Source organism: Cherax quadricarinatus, chromosome 1, assembly GCF_038502225.1.
Source record: "Cherax quadricarinatus isolate ZL_2023a chromosome 1, ASM3850222v1, whole genome shotgun sequence".
NCBI lineage: Eukaryota > Metazoa > Arthropoda > Malacostraca > Decapoda > Parastacidae > Cherax > Cherax quadricarinatus.
Window position 1 is genome coordinate 103,473,629 of NC_091292.1, and position 13,050 is coordinate 103,486,678.

Sequence of the window (13,050 nt, forward strand, 5' to 3'; positions counted from 1 at the left end):
GAGGGGTAGTGGAGGGAAGGTGTGAGGGGTAGTGGAGGGAAGGTGTGAGGGGTAGGGGAGGGAAGGTGTCAGGGGTAGTGGAAAGCTATCGGGCATAGGAGCAGGTATTAGGGGAAGGAGGTAGAGGCGAGGCATGGAAGTGAACACATACACACACACACACACACACACACACACACACACACACACACACACACACACACAATCACACATACACAATCACACACAATCACACATACACAATCACACACACACACACACACACACACACACACACACACACACACACACACACACACACACACACACACACACACACACACACACACACACACACTCACACACCCACCTAACGCATATACATCAGGCCTAGTGTCTAATCGACATGTGCCTGGGACAAAATGGTAACTAACACGTACGTGCATACATACATACTTCCAGTGTTCTTTGATACATCACTTAAGCACTTGCACTTGTATTCCTCATTTTGTTAAAATTCCATATTAAATTTTCACTTGTTTTACATATACACGTGCTTCCTGCAAAACTATTTGGACAAACTGTTGCTGGACTGGTCCAACGAGCAGCTGCTGGATATCTGTTCCATTAAATGTAAAATAATAAGACAGGGTGCTGGGTAAATATGACGAGCTACATAGTTTCTCATGGAAAACAACCCCAGGTATCAGATAAACCGAAGAGGAGGATAAAACTGTCACTATTGCTGTCCCGATGAGCATAGCAACAGTATTACAGCAGCGGTATATGTAATGTTGACGTACTTGTTCAACTACTGAAGGAGCCGTGAACGACTCTACACTACGTCTGTCAGGCCAAATACAGAAACTGGGGAAAATCTCGGAGCTAAGGGCCCTAAACTGAAGCAACTTCATCCAGAAGCAGGAAGGGCTGGAGTTTTGAGACTCTATGACCGCGGGTTCAATCCCGGCCGGGGGTATGGTTTATTTGCAATCGTGTCATTACGATTTCTTAAGTCATGGTAAAAGATGTATTTGCGATGTACAAAAAATAAACAAGGACAGATTGACAAGCAGGGGAACCTGATCAAGAAACCATAAATGAACCTGAGCGCATGGCTCAAATGGATGTAATTACTCACTTTATTGAAATGATGGTGACAAACCGAGAGTGAGACAGATGCAAACCTAGTGCAGGCAAACTCCAAAATAAATATATAGAGCTGGAGACCTGAGGCTAGCAGTTAGATACACCAATCTATTGAAAAATATGAGCCCTGGCTATAAGCTTGTACTCGATTCTGTGTTCACAATTCTGTGAACACAGACTTTGGTAAAGAAGTGTTTGATATCCGTCTTGCGCTAGTAAAAAAAGGTTACCAACAATGGTGACGACAGCTGGTGCTAAACATCCGGGCAACACACGAGGAGTTATACCCACCACAACTCGGTCACAGCCGATCTACACACTCTTGGTGTGGTAATCCTAAACAATGATTCTCAGTATAATTCGGTGTTGACAGTGTCAGGTCTGTATATTTCTGCTACCTTTTACCTTCAGTAAATACTCGTATAAGAATGTGTGGTTGTATGTACTAGTTGTCCTTACAGGAATCGAGTTTCAGCTCCTAGCACGGCCTATTAAGTATATACGACCTGTTGGACAAGTTCCTTACAACTGTGTATGGAGTTTGCTTTTTCCGCTTTCCGTTCTAGGTCATTCCACTTCCCGACTACTTGAGAAAGAAGATTTATTTGCGTCTTTATGAACTTCAATGTCACCTTGTTCCCGATCACCGGCTTTGTCTATCCTTGCCTTGCTTTACCAAGTACTTTGTAAGTTGTTAAGTTTGTCCTGATACTTCTAGTCCCTAAGGTCGGTAGGTTGAGTTCTTTCAGTCTCTCGTAGGTCAGCCAGTCTAATTTCTTGACTGCTTAATCGGTCTTGGCCCTCATGCCTGGCAGATGTAAGATACATCGTACGGTTACGAATGATACTTTATGGTGCCTGACGGGTGTTTGTGTGTGGAAGGGGGGGTAGGATGAGGAGGGGGTACGATGTATGGACGTGCAGTTTTCACATTGCATTATGAGAGGTTCATATTAGAGGTGAAGCTGCACTTACCTCTGATACCGTGTCTCACATCTACGACGTCTAGGATAGAAGGCACCTCTGGCTCTTTTTCTCCATTTCCTGGATGAAGGTTTCCTCCATCCATGGTGTGTCCTGGCATTGATTTTGGTTTCTTGTGGTTGAACACAGGATATTTCTGCATGGGCATGAAACTTTTTCCTGTTCCTGGCTCGTAATAGAAGTATCTCACTTTCCATTGGGGCCTATGGTAGTGGTGGGATCTCCATTTGTAGTAGTAGCTGTGGTGGGCGTCGGCGACGAGAACGGCGACCACACTGAGGATCATGAAGAGGATGACTCGCTGATGCTGCATCTTAGAGGTAATGATCAGCTGCTTGGTAACTGTGGAGTGTACAAGACGCGTGTTAATCCATATCTCGGTGGACAAATTTTATATTGGGTTAGTTTTCTTCATGAAGTGCAATTGACATTTTCAATATATAAAATAAGTAAAAAATAATGCTATACATTCAAGGTTCACATCTACAGTACTAACACACATCACGGCTGGTGGTGTAATTTATGGTGAAGTAGATATACAGTCAAATAATGACACACACAGGTTTTAACTGTGACACATACAAGCTGTCTCTATGACAAATACTATTGTCACTGTGACATAAGCTATCACTGTGACACGTACAAGTTATCACTGTGACACGTACAAGTTATCACTGTGACACGTACAAGCTATCACTGTGACACGTACAAGCTATCACTGTGACACGTACAAGCTATCACTGTGACACGTACAAGCTATCACTGTGACACGTACAAGCTATCACTGTGACACGTACAAGCTATCACTGTGACACGTACAAGCTATCACTGTGACACGTACAAGCTATCACTGTGACACGTACAAGCTATCACTGTGACACGTACAAGCTATCACTGTGACACGTACAAGCTATCACTGTGACACGTACAAGCTATCACTGTGACACGTACAAGCTATCACTGTGACACGTACAAGCTATCACTGTGACACGTACAAGCTATCACTGTGACACGTACAAGCTATCACTGTGACACGTACAAGCTATCACTGTGATGCGTACAAGCTATCACTGTGACACGTACAAGCTATCACTGACACGTACAAGCTATCACTGACACGTACAAGCTATCACTGTGACACGTACGAGCTGCCACAATGGAAGCTGAACGCCTGCATTTAGCAACAACCTCCGTCAACACCAACTTACGTGTGATTCCTAAGGCTCGTAAACACTCGTGTTTTCCCTCACCTTGCAAGGCCAACTGGCCGTCTGTCTTCAGCTGCACCTTCTTTTAAACCTCACGCTCTAGGTCAAATGTCCTCACGGATATTTCCCTCCCCCTCCCTCCCTTCCCTACCATCAGGTGGGAAATCCAAGCATTCATCATCACTTATATTCTTTGTTAAAACATGACAGTAGACGGCAGTAACAGTGCAGTAAAAAAATTACGCTGTGCAGTAGCAGTCATTTTATTTGTTGAGGGATACATTTTGGCGAAAGCAAGAATTCAGTTTGTTCATAAAGTCTCCTTGGCAACGCTACCATTTTCCAGCTCATACTCGGTTCATATCATATTTCAACATATTCTCGTTTCCGGACAAATTTTGAGAACTGTTGTCAGCGTCAAACTTGACACAGCAACACAAGCTGGTGATCTCCAGAGCTGCGTCCTTCGTTGTGACGGCACTATGTGACAGTACTATGTGACGGCACCATGTGACGGCTCCGTTAGAGAAATAAATGTGACGGCTTCGTGAGACAACGCCATTTAAGGGATGATGGTTGGCCAGCAACTGGAAAAGTTTGGTTCTCTAAGCTACCGCGCTCAAACCAGATTTTCTGTAGGAAGCTCGGGGTCTCCTGCTGTTACTGCTGTCGACTAGTTGCCTCTCGGTCGTTGCGTAGTCTGAGAGAGGTATCTCCGTATTGCACAATCCCAGATTCCTGTACGTCAGTCTATGCTAAAGGAATAGTGCAGAGTGCACCGTAACTTTCTAATGCAGTTAGATATTATAAATGTAGATTTGAACTGAATCATAAGAGATATTCACAGGTTATCACATGGACACTAATATCCCAAGTTTTTCAACAAAAGTTAGAAAGTAAACAGCACAAAACTGATTCAAACATTCCACTAACAAGCACTAGCCTTGAAGCCAAGATAAAGAAGCCATATCTTAAATTATATCAGCACGTTAAGTTTGAAGCTGTTTAGAATTTCACTTATCAAGTTTTCAGTGTCTAAGGATGAAGGCATTTGGATGAGGCAACGTTTTAATTTTCACAGTTTCTTCCATAAAAAAAGGCGAATTGGGACCAACACTGCCTAAAATATAACCAAACATTTCTCTTAAGATTTCCCAGCATTCTCCTTTCCTGGCATTTCCTATGATAACATTTCTGAAAATGGCAGTAGTGAACTTTTCTACAGGGGGAGGAACTTCCGGTTTAGGCTTTTTCCTGGGCGAGGAACTTCCGGTTTGGGCCTTCTACAGAGCGAGGACTTCCGGTTTAGGCCTTCCACTGAGCGAGGTATCCGGTCTAGGACCAGCAGCTGGAGGGTCACCTTTTCACACCTAGGTGTTACTTCCGGTTTTGACCATGACCTCGCCCTCGAGACTACCTCACCCTTGACCCCCCACCCAATACCCCCACCCCCCATGACCCCCCCGCCTCGCGACCCCAAGTTGGCGCCGCGCGCCCGCCCGCGCGCCCGCCCGCGCGCCCGCCCGCGCGCCCGCCCGCGCGCCCGCCCGCGCACCCGCCCGCGCGCCCGCCCGCGCGCCCGCCCTTCGCGACCCCCGCCCGCGCCTTCTGCTGCGCCTTCTGCAGCGTCATCCGGATCGCCCCCGCGCCTCGAATTTTTTTTCTTATGATCTCCTTGGATCAAGGTTTTTGGATTCTCCCCCCTATGGGGTTTTCGAAATTCTCCAATTCCTCGGATCAAGTTTTTGGGTACCCCTCCTTTCACCCCCCATCCCCAAAAAATTTCTCAATATCAAAGTCTCCACTTCCTCGGATCACCCTCCCACTTTCACCCCCCAACCCCAAAAATTTCTCGATAATACAAGTTTTTGGATTCCCCCCTATGGGGTTTTCGAAATTCTCCATCTCCTTGGATCAAGTTTTTTTGGATTCCCCCCTATGGGGTTTTCGAAATTCTCCATCTCCTTGGATCAAGTTTTTTTGGATTCCCCCCTATGGGGTTTTCGAAATTCTCCATCTCCTCGGATCAAGTTTTTTGGATTCCTCCCTATGGGGTTTTCGAAATTCTCCATCTCCTTGGATCAAGTTTTTTGGATTCCCCCCTATGGGGTTTTCGAAATTCCTCGGATCAAAGTTTTTGGAATCCCCCCTCTGGGGGTAAGCATTCAAAATAGACTCCTCCTATGGGGGCATGCTTACTACAGGTCTAATGAAGGGTGTTTACTCGGCGGTCAGTGACGTCACGTGTTGACCCAGCACACAGGTTGAATCAGGTCGGTCCTTTTAGTTCATTCAAGATAATAAGGGAACATAGTAGTGACGTCACGCGCACACAGGCTGAATCTTGTCTACCCTTTTAGTTAATAAGGGGACACAGTACATCAGAAAGGCACATTTTTTCGTTAATACTCACAATTTCTTTACAACACAAGTCTAGACATTTTTTTAACTATTTCATCTCAGGTCACTCCCCCCACGAAGTAACCTCCTCCCCACCCTCCCGAACCCTCACACTCCAACCAACACCTCACAATTTTCACTCATAACCCCCAATTTTTCTCGTTTTAACCCTTTTAGTTCATTAAAGTTAATAAGGGGACACATGCATCAGAAAGTCACCACATCGCTTACATCCACTTTCGTTAAATTCACTACTCACAATTTTACATATTACGAAGTTAAATACGCACTTTTACTTTGAACACCTTCAAAACACCCTTGAACACCCTTGATCACCTTCAAAAAAACAACATTTGAACACACTCAAAACACCTTTGAACACTTCCAAAAAAAACACAATTTGAGTACTCCCAATTACACCACTGAATACTACTAAAACACCGCTGATTTCAATCAAATCACCCTTCAACACCTTCAAAACACCTTTGAACACCTTCAAAGCACTCTTGAACACCCTCAAAAACACCTTTTGAATAACCTCAAAACACCTTTGAACACCTTCAAAACACCCTTGAACACCTTCAAAACACCCTTGATCACCTTCAAAAAACATTTGAACACACTCAAAACACCTTTGAACACCTTTGAACATTTCCAATCAACACATCATTTGAACACCTTCCAAACACCTTTGAACACCTTCAAAACACTCTCATAATCATTTGAACACACTCAAAACACCTTTGAATACTCACATAAACACCCTTGAACACCTTCAAAACACCCTTGAACACCTTCAAAACACCCTTGAACACCTTCCAAACACCTTTGAACACCTTCAAAACACTCTCATAATCATTTGAACACACTCAAAACACCTTTGAATAACCTCAAAACACCTTTGAACACCTTCAAAACACCTTTGAATAACCTCAAAACACCTTTGAACACCTTCAAAACACCCTTGAACACCTTCAAAACACCCTTGAACACCTTCAAAAAACATTTGAACACACTCAAAAGTACTCTTGCACATCATTTGTACACCTTCAAAACACCCTTGAACACCTTCAAAACACCTTTGAATAACCTCAAAACACCTTTGAATAACCTCAAAACACCTTTGAACACCTTCAAAACACCCTTGAACACCTTCAAAACACCCTTGAACACCTTCAAAAACAACATTTGCACACCTTCAAAAAACACCTTTGAATACTCACATAAACACCCTTGAACACCTTCAAAACACCTTCAAAGCACTCTCATAATCATTTGAACACACTCAAAACACCTTTGAATAACCTCAAAACACCCTTGAACACCTTCAAAACACCCTTGAACACCTTCAAAAACAACATTTGAACACACTCAAAACACCTTTGAACATTTCCAAAACACTATTTGAGTACTCCCAAATAAGATTTGACATCTCTAATTTATCTGCACTTACACATTTCATTAAATTACAACTCATCCCTCAGTCTCCAGACTTCACAACATTATCACAAAAACTAACTCAAACACTTTTACTTTGAACACCCCCAAAAACACTCTCATAATCATTTGAATACTCACATAAACACCCTTGAACACCTTCAAAACACCTTTGAATATCGTTTTTTTTAAACTAATTTCATCACAACCCACTTATATCATCTTTTTTCGGTAACTCTAATTCGACTACACTACCCTCATCAAATTACCAACAAATTTTACTCGTTTTAACTAATGTCATCACTGTAACCAAGATTTTCACAAAAAAAAACTCTATGACACCTAACACACACGCACACACACACACCCCACAACACCCACAATTTTTCTCGTTTTAACCCTTTTAGTTCATTGAAGTTAATAAGGGGACACAGTACATCAGAAAGTCACAACACCCACACCCCCCATTTTTTTTTCTCGTTTTAACCCTTTTAGTTCATTAAAGTTAATAAGGGGACACACTACATCAGAAAAAGTCCCAACAACAACCCACTTATAACATTTTTTTCGGCATCTCTAGTTCGTCAACAACACCCACATCACCCACATCCAAAACACTATTTGAGTACTCCCAATTACAGCACTGATTACTACTAAAACACAGCTGAATTCAATCAAAACACCTTTCAACACCTTCAAACACCCTTGAACACCTTCAAAACACTCTTGAACACTTTCAAAAACACCTTTGAACATTTCCAAACAACACTGAAATACTCCAAAACATCATTCGAACACCCCCAAAATCACCTCTGTATACTCCCAGAACACCTTCATAAGTACTCTTGCACATCATTTGAACACCTTCATAAGTACTCTCATAATCATTTGTACACCTTCAAAAAACACCTTTGAATACTCACATAAACACCCTTGAACACCTTCAAAACACCTTTGAACACACTCAAAAACACCCTTGAACACACTCAAAACACCCTTCAACACCTTCAAAACACCTTTGAACACCTTCAAAACACCTTTGAACACATTCAAAACACTCTCATAATCATTTGAACACACTCAAAACACCTTTGAATAACCTCAAAACACCTTCGAACACCTTCAAAACACCCTTGAACACCCTTGATCACCTTCAAAAAAAACAACATTTGAACACACTCAAAACACCTTTGAACACCTTTGAACATTTCCAAACAACACTGAAACACTTCCAAAAACACCATTTGAGTACTCCCAAATACACCACTGAATACTAAAACACCACTGAATACACTCAAAACACCACCAAAATCACCATAAACTAAGATCAACACCCACACCCCACAACACCCACAACCCACAACACCCACAATTTTTTCTCGTTTTATCTAATTTCATCAGAAAGTCACAACACCCACACCCCCCATTTTTTTCTCGTTTTAACCCTTTTAGTTCATTAAAGTTAATAAGGGGCCACACTACATCAGAAAAAGTCACAAAAACAACCCACTTATAACGTCTTTTCGGTATCTCTAGTTCGACAACAACACCCACATCCCACATCACCCACATCCCACATCCCCCACACACACACACAGACACACACACACACACACATCCCTAACCTAGCCTAACCTAACCTAACTTATCCTAACATAACCTAACCTAACCTAACTTATCCTAACCTAGCCTAACCTAACCTAACCTTACCTAAATTATCCTAACCTAACCTAACCTAGCCTAACCTAACCTAACTTAACCTAACCTAACCTAACCTAACCGAACCTACCCTAACCTAACCTTACCTAACCTAACCTAGCCTAACCTAACCTAACCTAACTTAACCTAACCCAACCTAACCTAACCTAACCTAGCCTAACCTAACTTAACCTAACCTAACCTAACCTACCCTAACCTAACCTAACCTAACCTATCTTAACCTTACCTAACCTAACCTAGCCGAACCTATCCTAACCTAACCTAAAATATATTGGAACACTTCCAAAATACATTAGAGTACTCCAGAATTACTTTGAACGACTCCATTTTTGGATATTTCCAAATTAGTTTTGAAAACTTTATCGTAAAATCGAACATTATTTTCTTGTTGGTAAAACACACTCAATGGTAGAAATATTTACTCGATTTCCGAATAGAAGCACTGTCCTCGCTCTGAGAGACTCATTGTGGGTCACCCCAACACATGGTGTAATGCGCTTCACACCCAAGGTAGAACATAACACCTGCGTCAACTCAGGACAGACAGGCGCCATGTAATGCGGGTAACATCCAAGGTAGAAAATCATCTCTTTCCAGACCAACTGTCTATCCTAACCTAACCTAACCTAACCTAATTCCTAACCTAACCTAACCTCACCTAACCGAACCTAACCTAACTCCATCAATCACCTCTATCCTAACCTAACCTAACCTAACCTAACCCAACCTAACTCCATCAAACACCTCTATCCTAACCTAACCTAACCTATCCTAACCTAACCTAACTCCATCGAACACCTCGAATACTACCTAACTTAACCTAACCTAACCTTACCTAACCTACCGAACCTAACCTAACCTAACCTAACCTATCCTAACCTGTCCCAACCTAACCTAACCTAACCTATCCTAACCTAACTTAACCTAACCTAACCTAACTTATCCTAAGCTAACCTAACCTAACTTATCCTAACCTAACCTATCCTAACCTAACCTAATCACTGACTAACTTTGAACCAACTCTGAACACCACTGATCTTCTTCAAAAAATGCTCTGCACATCATTTGAACACCTTCAAAAAACACCATCAAACACCTCCGAATACTCCCAAAAAAAAACACTACTGATTACTACCAAATCACCACTGAATACTACCAATCACCGTCAAAATCACCAGAAACTAAGTTTAACATCACCATCTAACATCCTTTTTATAGAAATCCCCTCAAATCACTATAACCAAGAACTCCCTCCCCATTTGGCGCATAAAAAAAAAGCATGAACACAAACCTAATACGCAAACACTTAGTACATGATCACCATCAACTGAAAACATATCTTGTACACACACATAATATAAGACAATCACCAACTACAATCACCCATGTTCACTTACCTCAAAATCACTAATATCACAGAAAACAATCATTTTTATAAACATTTCACACACACACACACACACACAAAAAAATCATATTTGACAATATCTAAGCGCACTCACCTCACTACCACCAACACACGATGTCTCACCTCACAGGACCGACGAGCTCACCTCCAGTGACGTCACACTCCCATTGTGTTACTTGGTGGTTGGTAACATCACACCTAACCCCCCCTTGTTTCAACCTGTTGTACCCTACATTATCTAAGAACACTATATCCAAGACGATTACCAGATTTTATGATCCCCAACACCAAGATCACAGAAAACACACATTTTTTATAATTATTCACACAAAAATCATGATCACCAATTCCATATTATGTTTACCGTCATCTATCAACACTAATCACCAAGATCACCAAAAAATCTATGATCATGCATCTCAAAACTACTATGATCACTGAAAACACTTATTTTTTAAACATTCGCACAAAAATAAGACATACACAAAAATACCACAACACTTCCACCAACATCTATAACATAACATGAGCACTATAACATATCACTATCACAAAAAAAAAAAATAATACACAGACACCCACATATTATACATTTCAATTGCAAATTTAAGACATGAGACATACACACCAAATCTAAGACATTCACCTCCAACTAAGACATACACATCACCCTTAAAACTTCCTTCCTTATTCATTCCGTATATCTCCTAGAGCTGTTTTAACCCCGACGGATCCATCACGACGTAGGAGCCAGAGTGTAGTAGGTGGTGTTGGAGTGGTGATGGTTCCTCTGGCTCCTACGTCGTGATGGAACCGTCGGGGTTAAAACAGCTCTAGGAGATATACGGAATGAATAAGGAAGGAAGTTTTAAGGGTGATGTGTATGTCTTAGTTGGAGGTGAATGTCTTAGATTTGGTGTGTATGTCTCATGTCTTAAATTTGCAATTGAAATGTATAATATGTGGGTGTCTGTGTATTATTTTTTTTTTTCTTTTGTGATAGTGATATGTTATAGTGCTCATGTTATGTTATAGATGTTGGTGGAAGTGTTGTGGTATTTTTGTGTATGTCTTATTTTTGTGCGAATGTTTAAAAAATAAGTGTTTTCAGTGATCATAGTAGTTTTGAGATGCATGATCTTAGATTTTTTGGTGATCTTGGTGATTAGTGTTGATAGATGACGGTAAACATGATATGGAATTGGTGATCGTGATTTTTGTGTGAATAATTATAAAAAATGTGTGTTTTCTGTGATCTTGGTGTTGGGGATCATAAAATCTGGTAATCGTCTTGGATATAGTGTTCTTAGATAATGTAGGGTACAACAGGTTGAAACAAGGGGGGGTTAGGTGTGATGTTACCAACCACCAAGTAACACAATGGGAGTGTGACGTCACTGGAGGTGAGCTCGTCGGTCCTGTGAGGTGAGACATCGTGTGTTGGTGGTAGTGAGGTGAGTGCGCTTAGATATTGTCAAATATGATTTTTTTTGTGTGTGTGTGTGTGTGTGAAATGTTTATAAAAATGATTGTTTTCTGTGATATTAGTGATTTTGAGGTAAGTGAACATGGGTGATTGTAGTTGGTGATTGTCTTATATTATGTGTGTGTACAAGATATGTTTTCAGTTGATGGTGATCATGTACTAAGTGTTTGCGTATTAGGTTTGTGTTCATGCTTTTTTTTTTATGCGCCAAATGGGGAGGGAGTTCTTGGTTATAGTGATTTGAGGGGATTTCTATAAAAAGGATGTTAGATGGTGATGTTAAACTTAGTTTCTGGTGATTTTGACGGTGATTGGTAGTATTCAGTGGTGATTTGGTAGTAATCAGTAGTGTTTTTTTTTGGGAGTATTCGGAGGTGTTTGATGGTGTTTTTTTGAAGGTGTTCAAATGATGTGCAGAGCATTTTTTGAAGAAGATCAGTGGTGTTCAGAGTTGGTTCAAAGTTAGTCAGTGTTTAGGTTAGGTTAGGATAGGTTAGGTTAGGATAAGTTAGGTTAGGTTAGCTTAGGATAAGTTAGGTTAGGTTAGGTTAGGTTAGGTTAGGATAGGTTAGGTTAGGTTAGGTTGGGACAGGTTAGGATAGGTTAGGTTAGGTTAGGTTAGGTTCGGTAGGTTAGGTAAGGTTAGGTTAGGTTAAGTTAGGTAGTATTCGAGGTGTTCGATGGAGTTAGGTTAGGTTAGGATAGGTTAGGTTAGGTTAGGATAGAGGTGTTTGATGGAGTTAGGTTGGGTTAGGTTAGGTTAGGTTAGGTTAGGATAGAGGTGATTGATGGAGTTAGGTTAGGTTCGGTTAGGTGAGGTTAGGTTAGGTTAGGAATTAGGTTAGGTTAGGTTAGGTTAGGATAGACAGTTGGTCTGGAAAGAGATGATTTTCTACCTTGGATGTTACCCGCATTACATGGCGCCTGTCTGTCCTGAGTTGACGCAGGTGTTATGTTCTACCTTGGGTGTGAAGCGCATTACACCATGTGTTGGGGTGACCCACAATGAGTCTCTCAGAGCGAGGACAGTGCTTCTATTCGGAAATCGAGTAAATATTTCTACCATTGAGTGTGTTTTACCAACAAGAAAATAATGTTCGATTTTACGATAAAGTTTTCAAAACTAATTTGGAAATATCCAAAAATGGAGTCGTTCAAAGTAATTCTGGAGTACTCTAATGTATTTTGGAAGTGTTCCAATATATTTTAGGTTAGGTTAGGATAGGTTCGGCTAGGTTAGGTTAGGTAAGGTTAAGATAGGTTAGGTTAGGTTAGGTTAG

At 41.3% G+C, this 13,050-nt stretch overlaps 1 long non-coding RNA gene across 1 annotated transcript in view; it reads right to left on the minus strand.

Moving 5' to 3' along the window:
- The window catches only part of LOC128690603 (uncharacterized), a 4,623-nt gene extending 1,207 nt beyond the window's left edge, over window positions 1-3,416 (minus strand). Inside the window, exons 1-2 of the long non-coding RNA XR_008407321.2 lie at window positions 3,321-3,416; window positions 2,104-2,454 (exon numbers count right to left, since the gene is read on the minus strand). This is a non-coding gene — a long non-coding RNA (uncharacterized lncRNA). The remainder of the gene's footprint in view (window positions 1-2,103; window positions 2,455-3,320) is intronic.
- Between the last annotated feature and the right edge of the window lie 9,634 nt (window positions 3,417-13,050).